This window comes from Urocitellus parryii, chromosome 14, assembly GCF_045843805.1.
Source record: "Urocitellus parryii isolate mUroPar1 chromosome 14, mUroPar1.hap1, whole genome shotgun sequence".
In the NCBI taxonomy this organism is placed as follows: domain Eukaryota; kingdom Metazoa; phylum Chordata; class Mammalia; order Rodentia; family Sciuridae; genus Urocitellus; species Urocitellus parryii.
Window position 1 is genome coordinate 3,987,645 of NC_135544.1, and position 12,415 is coordinate 4,000,059.

Sequence of the window (12,415 nt, forward strand, 5' to 3'; positions counted from 1 at the left end):
TTCATGAGCACAACCAAAAATAATGTAATCATGACAACAGATTCTCCGTCGTATCCTGTGTTGACTTTTCTTTATTCAGTTGTGGTTTCTAAATTTATTGCTAAATTTTCATGAGAGCGTCTGTATACATTTGTGAGTTTCTGTGTCTTTGTGTGGTTCTTTTCTGAAACAGAATTTGAGTGAAGAGTACTGCCCTGTTCTCCTTGACTTTTAATTTTCCATCTCCCATTTTTCTCCTCTGTTGGCATGCCAGTGACAACAGAGCAAGGCTGCCAAGATCCTATATTGGACTGGTTTTCACAGTCTTTGTGAGACTGTGAGACATCTTCATCTTCACAAAGGCACCTGGCTTAGCCAACCAGGTAGGAAAATCTGATAGTTTAGACACAACTAAATTCAACTAAGTCCTCAATCTTTCCTTCACTCCTGCTCTTTGCTCTGTCTAACGATTGGGCTGGGAAGGTACAAGGAGATAGATTTCAGGAAATAGATTAAAAAAAAAATCAAGGGGAAACAAATTACTTTGTAGTTTTCTGGAGAACTTGAACCAGAATTTACTTGGTATCAACTTCTAATTTCTCTGCCCTAATAAGATGGATGTTATTTTTAGGGGCTTTTTTCTCCCTCAAAACAAAGCAGGTATGTATCTAAACATAAAAGGAATATATTTCCCATAATGAAATATTAGTACAGTTTTAGTCAGTCTTAAACCTCAGGTTTGTTTTTTTTTCTTTTTTTTTTTCCTCTGTTCAATGCTCAGCCTGGAATACATGACATCGGCCATAGCATCCCTTGGCCTTTGTAAAGGGTTATACTGAATTGTGCACTTGCAAAGTGTCCCACCAAGGTCTGACACCAGTTTGTGCTCCACTTCTTAAGAATTAGTTCTAGGCATGGGACTGTGTCCACCCCAGAGGTTATGCCTTTTTCTAATTCTTATAAATATGCTGTACTGGGCCAGCTCTGAAGGTACGTAAATGACCAAATCACCTGAGTTTAGAACATCTCATGTATTAGACCATGAATGCCTCCTTGTACATGCATAGCATTAGGATGTTTGTTATCATTAGCAAGATGAGAAATACAGATGCATTGATACGTTTTCTGGTGCCCTCTCTTTCCTAAAAGCTGACGAATTCTCTGCTGGCTTTAGAAAGTTGGAGCATATCCTCCAGTTCTCTGGGCACCTTTGGTAAAGCATTAGGTGCCAGATGCTATCTCTGTGATGATAGTTTTTATGGGAGTCAATACCGACATTAGCAAAGGACTAATGTAAATCTTAACCTTGGGTCAAGCAGAGTAGAAACAGCTAGACTGATAATGTCTTGAGGAAAGTTTAAGCACCTAGGAATTTGAGGTGTTTATCAAGGACATTTGAGGAAATCTATTCAGTCAGCGCTGCTGGAGCAAAGTGCAAAGTCACGATGTCATTTAGCAGGACATTTGTGAATTCAGCTAGGACAGGGAAGCTCTTTAATTGTATGGGAAATGATCCTCACTTGTTTCTTTGAGTGACGATCATTGATGTCTTTGTACTAAATCTTGTAAAAGGTGGTAAAGAGATTTTTGTTTGGAACCTGACCATAAGTTTCTACTGGCTAGCTTAGTTTCTGTTAAGGAAAAAGATAGACCTTGAAAATGCTCCCCTGAGGATGCATCCTAGCCATAGGTCCCAAAGCATATCGTTCCACTGGTTTATTCTCCTGCTTCCTCCTTATCTACATGAAAATGTTTACAGAAAGGTAAACTCCACAATTATTAGGGATCACCAATGAATTTAAAAATAGCCAACACCTCCCCTAGGCTGTGTTGACTATCAGCAGTGCAGATCTCTACTTAGTAGAAATATTTTCCCTGAGGAGAATTGCAAGATTTGAAACCTTTAATCAGAAAATTGACCTTTCCTAGAAACTTAATTTTTCATTATCACTATCCAAGGATTGCTGAAAGCATGATTAAGCTTCATGATTTGGTGGAAATAATTTTATTATAGAAAGGATTTTTTGTTATTGTTAATGTTAATCTAATATATAATTGCTTTCTTAAAAAGGTATCATTTAAGGAAGTCAGATCCTAAGCCGACGTGATGAAGAGTTGGGTCTACTTTTTCTTCTATCAGGTGCAGAGTCTCTGTTCGACTGTCTAACTCTTTGGTCCACTTGAGTTGAGTTTCAGACATGATGAGGGATAAGGGTTTAATTTCATTTTGTTATGTATGGATTTCCAATTTTCCCAGCACCATTTGTTGAAGAGGCTATCTTTTCTCCAGTGAATATTTTTGGCACCTTTGTAAAATAAGAGAAAACTGTATTTATGTGGGTTCATCTCTGTGACTTCTAGTCTGTGCCATTGTCTACATGTTTGTTTTGGTGCCAATACCATGCTGGTTTTGTTACTGGAGCTCTGTGGTATGTTTAAGTTCTGTTATTGTGATGCCTACTACTTCACTCTTCTTGCTAAGGATTGCTTTTGCTATTCTGGGCCTCGTATTTTTCCAAATGAATTTCATGATGGCCTTTTCTAGTTCTTTGAATATGTCATTGGGATTTTAATAGGAATTGCACTAAATCTGTATAATGCTTTTGATAGTATGGCCATTTTGACAATATTAATTCTGCCTATCCAGGAGCATGGGAGATCTTTCCATCTTCTAAGGTCTTCTTCAATTTCTTCTTTTAGTGTTCTGTAGTTTTCATTGTAGAGGTCTTTTGCCCCTTTTGATAGGTTGATTTCCAAGTTTTTTTTTTTTTGAGGCTATTGTGAATGGAGTACCTTTCCTAATTTCTCTTTCAGTAGAATCATCAATGATGTATAGGAAGGCATTTAATTTATGGGTATTGATTTATATTCTGCTACTTTGCTAAATTTATTTATTAGTTCTAGAAGTTTTCTGGTGGAATTCTTTTGCTCTTCGAAAGATAGAATCATGCCATTGGCAAATAGTGATAATTTTAGATTTTCTTTTCCTACTCCTATCCCTTTAATGTCTTTCTTCCTGTCTAATTACTCTGGCCAGAGTTTCAAAGATGATGTTGAGTAGAAGTGGTGAAAGAGGAAGGACATCCTTGCCTTGTTCCAGTGTTTAAAGGGAATGCTTTCAATTTTTCTCCATTTAGAATGACGTTGGTCTCATGTTTAGCACATATACCTTTTACAATGTTGAGGCATGCTCCTCTTATCCCTATTTTTTCTAGTATTTTGAATATTACTCCTAAAGTGAAAGAAGTAAGATCAAGAATCAATAAATGGGATGGATTCAAGCTACAAATGTCCCTCTTAGCAATGAAAGCAATCGATAATGTGAAGAGAGAGCCTACAGAATGGGAGAAAATATTTACCACATGCACCTCAGATAGAGCGGTGATCTCCAGGATATATGAAAAACTCAAAAAACTTAACACCAAAAAAATAAATAACCCAGTCAATAAATGGGCTAAGGAATTGAACAGACACTTCACAGACCAAGAAATATAATTGATCAACAAATAAATGAAAAACTGTTCAACATCTCTAGCAATTAGAAAAATGCAAATGAAAACTACTCTAAGATTTCATGTCACTCCAATTCAAGCAACAGTAAGTGTTGGTGAGGATGTGATGGAAAAGATACACTAATATATTGTTGGTGGGACTGCAAATTGGTACAAACATTATGGAAAATGGTATGGAAATTCCTCAGAAAACTTGGTATGGAACCAACATTTTTATCCAGTTACCCAAAGGACTTTAAATCAACATACTACAGAGATGCAGCCACATCAATGTTTATAGCAGCTCAGTTCACAATAGATAAACTATGGACACAACCTAGGTATTCTTCAACAGATGAATGGATAAAGAAAATATGGTATATACATACACAATGGAATATTACTTAGCCATAAAGAAGAATGAAATTATGGCATTTTCCAGTAAATGGATGGAGCTGCAGAATATCATGCTAAGCAAAATAAGCCAATCCTAAAAAAACAAAGGCCAAATGTTTTCTCTGATATGTGGATGCTAATTCACCATAAACTGATAGAGGGTAGGGAAGAATAGAGTTACTTTGGATTAGGTAGAGAGGAGTGAAAGGAGGGGAAGGAATAAGGGGTCGGAAGAATAGTGGAATGAATCGGACATTATTACCTTAGGTGCATATATGACTACACAGCCAGTGTGATTTCACATCATGTAAAACCAGAATAAGAAGAAGTTACACCCTATTTATGTATGATGTCAAAGTGTATTCTACTTTAGTGTATAAGTAATTAGAAAAAAAATTTTAAAATGGCATGGTAACTTACCATTTCTTTAAATACTTATTATTTGAAGTAATCTCTTAATTTGTAAAGAAGACCTTTTCTTTTCTCCAAAATATTATCCTAGTAAAGAAAAACGCCATTAAAAAAGTGTGACAAAAAAAAAGAGCAAAAAAGGGAAGGAAAAAAGATTGAGAGATTATCATGACAATTTAACCAAAAAATTACATGCCTTGCAAGGCATAAAGCAAAACATAGGTGCCAATAATTTCCTTCTCCCCTCTGCACTTCTCCTTCCCCAGATCCCTTCTTTCTTTTCTTTTCTTTTTTGACATACATTTTGGCAGAGACATAGTAGGGGGACACACAGATCAGTTGGTCCCCAAGGAACAAAAACCCATGGTCTCATGAGCACTGCAGTCCATCCAACTCTGGCCACTGACATCTGCTTTAGAACACATCCATTGTAAGCCACGCAGAGAAGCCCCTGGCTTAGGGCCTGGGAACATTATTCTCTTTAGTTAAAAGTACATGTGTGCAAGAGAGGAGAGGCCCTATAAGAGAGGAGAGGCCCTATAAGAGAGGAGAGGCCCTATAAGAGAGGAGAGGCCCTATGAGAGGAGAGGCCCTATAAGAGAGGAGAGGCCCTATTGGGGACAAGGATACAAGGAAAGAAGTAGAACTGGTGGCCTGCACTTTTTGTGAAGAATTTGGATCTCATTCTGGGAAGTGACTAAACCATATTGAACATTCTAGAATGCTTGGCAGCCTGTGTGCTATATTATGAAACAAGTGGAGATTTCCTGGGATCAATTCTCTCACCTCATCTTTCTGGATCTAATTCTTCCTAGGTGTAAACTCACATGATCTGGCTGAGCTTCCTTTTTTAAGGGGTCTGAAGGTGATCAGGTTATGAAATTACTTCACAATGACAGTGCTTTTAATGTGCTTGTTACCATAACAGGTTTTGTTTCATATTTTAAAAAGGGAATTCCAGATATATATTATTCCCTCAAAAGATAATTTTTTTTAAAAAAAAAGTGTTTTCAATGGAAAAGCTAGCAAACTGTCTATTTACATTTCTGCCCTGCAAAAACACCAAGTGATTGGTTAGTAGCTGTGTCTCTAGGCAATATATTCCAAGTGGAGAATATTGATAACAATATTAATTGATTCTAAACCGAAGTCTTGGGGTTCAGGTAAGGGACCCTGCTGCTTTCGGGCTAATCAAGGGCAGGTACTGCTGGACTCTGGGAGGCAGGTGAACATCCTAATAGCCCCACAAAGAACTTTCACTTCAAGTAGCCTTTCTCCAGTTTCTAACTCGTAAATGAAGATAACATTTAGATAATTCTGTTTCAGAAAATTTTCTGAAAGTTGTTTTATTTATGATGCCAACTTTTAAAAGCCCACTAAAGGCAACTGGAGAATAAACTAGGCAGAAATTGCTTTATACAAAGAAGAAATGCTCAAAATGCCACTTTCTTTGGAAAAACCCAGGGTTCAGTTTTATTCAGGGTAAAGATAAAGGAAACTTTCACTCACATTAGGAGAATCTCAGCCATAGAGTTGGATTCTATAGTCAATCTAGGTACAATGAGGATGAATATTAGATTAACACAATTGATTTGCTGCTGCACGTGTTTATTGTCTGTCTAATATTGACAATTATATACAGAGCAGGGCAATTAGTATCCAGAACAGTCCTCACAGTGTTGCAGTGTTGAGCACAACGATTTGCATCACTGGACACCACGAGTTCTCTTTGTGTATGTGGGATTCCTCCTCTTGAGTAAAGTTGTTTTGGATATCAGAGTTCTTGTCAATCTCCCCAGGAGTTTTCTCTTGATCATGGTGACAAGGGTCTTGCCTGTAACATCAAGCAAACCTGTGATGTCTGAGTAGTTTGCAGCCAGAATAAGTTCAGAAAGTATTCCTCCTTCAACTTTCAGGAATTCTTGATCTCAAACAGGGATCCCATGTGTTTGTTTTTCTTTGTTCTCATCATCCTCAGGAGGAGGTGCATCATTCTTAGGGTGGGTGGAACACTGAATGGCCTTTTAAAATATTGCTGCGTTAACGTTTGGTAAAGAAATTCCTTCCTCATCCTTTCCCATCCCTTCCAACCTCATGTCAGTAGTCAACAGGTTTTTTTTTTTTTTTTTTTTTTTTTTTACTATTTCTACATCAACTTCAAATATTCTCTCCATCAGAACTCTGCCACTTAATGGAAGCCATGAGGTTCAGTCTCAGGAAGGAGCTGACAAGAGCAGGGTGGTATCTACACAAGGATGAGAGAAATACAGATGCAATGCCACTAAAAATATAAGTTTTTTTTGTTTTGTTTTGTTTTTTGCTAGGGATACCAGGGATTGAACTCAGGGGCACTGGACCACTGAGCCACATCCACAGCCCTATTTCATATTATATTTAGAGACAGGATCTCACTGAATTGCTTAGCACCTCACTTTTGCTGTGGCTGGCTTTGAAATGAAGACCTTCCTGCCTCAGCCTCCTGAGCCCCTGAGATTACAGACATGGCTCACCACATCTGGCTGAAAAAAATGTTTTGATAGAGATTTCAGTGCAAAGAGCCAGAAGAAGACAACACATGTTTGAATGACAGGCTATTCATGCTGACCCTTAAATAAAGATCATTCCACTGGGCTCTTTATTAAAGGATTTCCAGCTTGCCTGAGTTATTTATTCTTAATTTCAGGTGTCGGGCTGAGACCTAAGATGTGCTACTTAGGAAGGGTTTGGATTTCTTATTTATTTTTTGACCTTTTGAGGGATGTTGCATAAAAATTGAAAATTAATTGGTAAAAAATGTGAATTAAGTAAAACAAGCATGGTGCCAATGAGAAAACCTTAATTTCCACATTTCACTAGTCTATATGATATCATGTTATTTACTTTTCTAAAACTTCATCATCTATTTTTTCAAACAGAATGTTAAAAGAAAAAAAATAAAATATTGCTATCGAGAGGGTAAATGGCTACTGATGAATGGCCACTCTTATTCTGTTGGTAGAAGTATGAATTGGTATGGTTTTATGGAGCAAAATTTAGCAATGTATATCAAAATAACACACTTTGGCCAAGTACTTTCCCCTTCCTGGAATCTTGTTTTATTCAGCTATTTTGCTGCTTTGACCAAAAGATCTGACAAGAACAATCAGAGGAGGAAAAGTTTATTTAGGGGTTTCAGAGGTCTCGGTCCATAGATGGCTGATCTATATTCTTCAGGGCTCAACGTGAGACAGAACCTGATGGCAGAAGAATGTGGTGGAGAAAAACAGCTCAGGACATGATGATAAATGATGTTCAAGAAGAGGGATGGGGGGAGGGAGGAGAGAGAGAGAGAGAGAGAGAGAGAGAGAGAGAGAGAGAGAGAGAGAGAGAGAGAGATTGACTCTACTGGCCAAGACAAAATATATATTCCAAAGGCATGACCCCAGGGACCCAACTCCTGCAGCCACACATGGCCAGCCTTCAGTTACCTCTCAGTTCATCCCCATGAAGGTATTAATTCACTTATTGGATTCCAGCTCTTATAACTCAAAACACTTCACCGATGAACCTTCTTGCATTGTCTCACATATGGGCTTTAAGAGGACACATAACAAATGTATTCTAAGTACTTGGTTGAATAAGTGAAAAAACAAATGTCTTCTTGAAGATATCCACTACAACTTTGTTGAAAATCCTGAAAAATATAGAGACAACCCATATGTGTCGATACAGAAATAAACTAAATTGCCTATGAAACTATACATCTAAGAAAAGACAATGCCATCATTGAAAAGTGATCATGCACTGGTAATTGATTGGTAGAAAATTACCATATTGTATTAATGAATGAATTAAAAAAATTGTAGAATGGTGTTGTTCTGCTAAATAAATGCCCCACCAACCAATCCTATTATACTAAGCAAAACGTGTATCTCTGTCACCCCAATCTTCCTCATCTCCTGTACCTAAGCAATCATGAAGTCCTTTTTACTCTTAGTGTCTTTCAAACCATCCATGTCCCCCTAGTCCTACCTCTATTCCCTGATCCAAGCTTGGCATTCTCTTAATACTTGTTAAATAGGCATTTAATATGGTCCCATCTATAACAAAACTTTCTACACATATGCCTTCCCCTCCCTCAGGAAGAGACAGGTGCTTGAGGGAGATTTATCAAATTGCTAACTGTGGTTTCCTTTTAGGTAGTGGGAGTCAACATTATTTCTATGTTTTTATTTAAATGTCTCCATATTGTTTGAAAAAATTATATAATAATGAATAATTTACCCCTCTCCAGAAATAAAACTATCAAGAAATGGGGATAATAATCATTATTCAACCATTCTCACTGGATAAAATAATGCTCTAATAAGTGATTGTGAATGTCAATTGTAATGTGAAAGCAAAGCTGTTTTGCTTATCGTGGGCAACAATAATGTATAAATAACCATGTCTGCTAAAATTTCTTGAATACATAGCACAGTGTTTGGGTACCTTAATATGCTCAGAGTTTGGAATAACCCAATTATACTATTATTAATATTACTATTTACTTAGATATATAATAATATTATAATATTACCAAATATACTATATTGGCATTCCCATTTCAGAGATGGAGAAACAGAGGCACAGGTAGATTAAATTGTTTATCTAGGTGGACACTGATAATGGAGCTGAACCAGGATTCAAACCCAAACAGTCTGTGCCCAGGGTGTGAACACTTACTGCTCTGCCATAATCCTATCACTCTGAGAAGTGGCAGAGGTAGAACTTAGCTCCCCATTTCAGACTCTTCCAACTGTGAAGCCCTCAAGGGAGTTTCATAGAGATCTCTTTACCACCTCTGTTAACTTGGATTTCCAAGCACTGCTGAATGATTTGGGGACTTAGATCGAGCCATGTGATCACTGTTGGAAGAAATTTAGTAGATTATGCCTTTAAATCTTAGAGGTGGATGACATGGGGAGAAAGGACTAGGTAATACAGAGATGCCGTTTTATTGATTCTTCACAGCACTCCAGGAGGTGTTACTATTTACAATTGTGATCATAGATAAGGAAACTCAGATGGGGATTTATTAACTAATTTGCCCAGGTGTTGACAGCCTTTAAGTTGTAGAGTCCAGAACCATAACCCAGAAGCTCTGTGTTGTATAGCATAGTAATTAAGAGAAAAGACTTGGAAAAGATAAATATCTGGGGACTCATCACAGAGTTAGGTGGAATAGTTATATTGATGTAAATCAAATGACATCGTGAACCTCTGTTTTCTCATCAAGATGAGAGTGACAAAAAATTTCCTGCTTTTAAAGAGAAGAATTTTAGTCACTCTGTGTGTTCAGTGTTGCAAAAGCATCATAAGCAGTTATAAAGAATTACAAAGAACAAGATAAGACTTAATCTTTAAGAAGCTTGGACTACACATTTCTCAGAACTCAATCACCTGTCTTATGTTTGATTTACAATGTTAGAATAAATGCTGACAATTTCCTGTACTTGAAATTTCTTTCCTATCTCAGTTAGTACCTTCCCTGTCTTCTGAATAAAACATGTGCACTGGGGCATCTGGCCTATGCTCCTGTAGGCCTCCTGGTCTGGAATGCCTTCCCTTCTCTCAAGAACTTAATCAGCTTCAAAGTGCGACTTCCCTGACCACTTCAACCTGAAGGCATGCCCTTCTGGTCCCAATGTCCGCAGTACTGAACAGGTCATTTAATACAGATTCTCTTGGAGTTCCTGAAACTCAGTGCCTCACTCATGCTGGCCAGCATTCTACCTCTGAGCTAAATCCCCAGCCTCACTTGAAGTTTCTTTATAGGATATATGTATTTTCTTTAAAAAGTAAGTTATAAAGTCTTTAATGCTCAGGTATTTCTTTGTGTCCTCATAGCTCAAAGTACAGGAGACAGTTCATATCTGCTGATTGTTTTGATTTTAGAGGAAAAAGGAGCAAGAATAAGGTAAATGGACATCACTTAACAAGAACTTCATATAATTATCTCACTACAGAAATGAATTAAAACAATGTTCTTCGGTCAGTTGGAATAGAAGAAATTTACCTTCCCTATGTCTCAGTGTCACAATTTGGAAAATAGAATTTGGCCATTTGGCCGTATATTTTGTCTACCAGGGTTGACATACAGAAACATGACGAACAGTTGTAACCTCTTTGGAAACATAAAATTCAAGGGGAATACTAAGTAAAAGGACTGATCAATATGGAGCTCAGCTTTAAAATTCTTTCATCTACTAGTGCTGGATTTCTTGGCAGTACCAGCAAGAACGAGATTTTGAAAAACAAAATCTTATACATGTATTGATTGAATTTATTAAAATGCTTTATTACCATATCCATTTAATTATAAGAAGGCATTCTTATATGTCAAATATAAGTCTCGAAACAAATGACAATAATGCAGAGTAACAAAGACTGCACAGCATTTGCAGACAGCATCTTTATTCATTTTTATGCGCACAAAAGAAACAAACAAAAGGTTGAAAGCCTTTTAGAGTGATAAATGCCACAATTCAGTGGAAAACACACATTTTAATTTGAAAACATCTCTCACTGAGAGTAAGTTTGGCAAGAGGGGAAAGAACCTTGGTGCTATAATCTGAAAGTATGTGTCCCTCCAATATTAATATGTGGGAATGCCAATGCCAATATGTGGCATTACAGCACTAAGATACGGGGCCTTTGGGAAGTCACTAAGTCATGGGGCCTCTGTTCTCGTGAATGGATTAATGCTCCTATAAAAGAGGTTGAAAGGAGCACCTGAGTGTCTTTTGCTTTTGTGCCAATTGTCATATGAGCCATTATGAATCGGAGAGAAAGCCTTTACCAGACACTGAATCTGATGGTACCTTGACCTTGAACTTCTCAGCCTTCATAACTTCATAACTTGAAAAGAACTTCTGTTACGTATAAATTACCCAATCTAGGGTCTTTTGGTAAAGCAGCACAAATAGACTTTTGTACATGGCCTGCCGGCTCCGTAGTATCTCAGTATCTTTGAGGTTACACAGGACCTAGACCTTCAGATTCAGTGTATGTTAAATTAAAAGGGACAGGTATGTATAAAGAAATGCCCCACCCTCTCTTTATTGAAAATTGTCCTCTAAATTGTTTTCTGATGGTAAAAATGAAACAAGTTAGAATTTTTTTTTGTGTGTGTACTTTCAAAATGCCACTCGTTGTCGACCTACTTTGGCGATTTGTGTTAACGTGGAAGATGGGATGTATTGTGTTATCTTTGTCATTTTTCCAGCTGTAAACTTCATGGGGGCCAGAAATAGAAAAAAAAATAAAATAAACTGGGAACTTGCTAGGAAGTCTAGTCCCTTAGCTTAGTAATAGGTAAGGGGTGAATGTATGAAAGGGAATGCATGTCAACCAGCATCAAGACAGCTGGAGCAGAAGTAAAAGTCGACCTGAAAAGAGCTGCACATGACCCAGAAACAAGGAGAGAATGACATGATCAGGGCTCAGGGAAGTTTCTGGGAATTAGAGATTAGATTATAGCTTGACACATCTGGAAGATACCTGGTTGGAAGTTCTGGCAAACGTCTGAGAGAATGGCTAAGAGAATGCAAAGAAGGAAAACAAAACCAAACAAAACCTTAAGGACTTTGCTTCTCCGTTGAATATTCAGAGAACTTCAGTGTTGGGCAGGATTCCAGAGACAGTCAATGAAAGCCACATATATCCACCCAACCTCTGCAGTGTTTGCAATGTGGAAAATAGAAGTACTTATCAAAGGAGAGAGGTAGAAATTCTTACCCCAATCCATAAAGGCCTTATCCATGAGTTAGGCTAATTGAAGCAAAATGTAAGAACACTCTAATTGTTTATAGTTTAGCTATTTATTTTGGGTCCAGAGAGCTCCCCAATTCAAATAATTTTTTTCACACTTTAACAATCTTAATTGTGCCTGTGCTATTCAGATATTCCATTAGGAAAAAAAATTGCTAAATAATGCTAAAAAGGAGATGCTGTGATCTAAAAGTTGATGTGTTTAGAAGGAGATAGCTCTTTGCTTTGTGTGTTGGTAATGGAAATTTGCAAGCTGCAAAGAATACTTATGGTCCTTCTATTTGAAGAAACCCTGATGGCTTTGCCATATATTTCAAATTAACTTGTATTTTTAAAGAGAATTTTAC

At 37.3% G+C, this 12,415-nt stretch overlaps 1 protein-coding gene and 1 pseudogene across 1 annotated transcript in view; one reads left to right on the forward strand and one right to left on the reverse strand.

Annotated features, from left to right (window-relative positions):
- Positions 1–12,415, forward strand: part of Nrg1 (neuregulin 1) — a 987,318-nt gene that overhangs the window by 439,624 nt on the left and 535,279 nt on the right. The gene's annotated exons all lie outside the window — the stretch shown is intronic.
- Positions 5,949–6,479, reverse strand: LOC113197207 (S-phase kinase-associated protein 1 pseudogene; annotated as a pseudogene).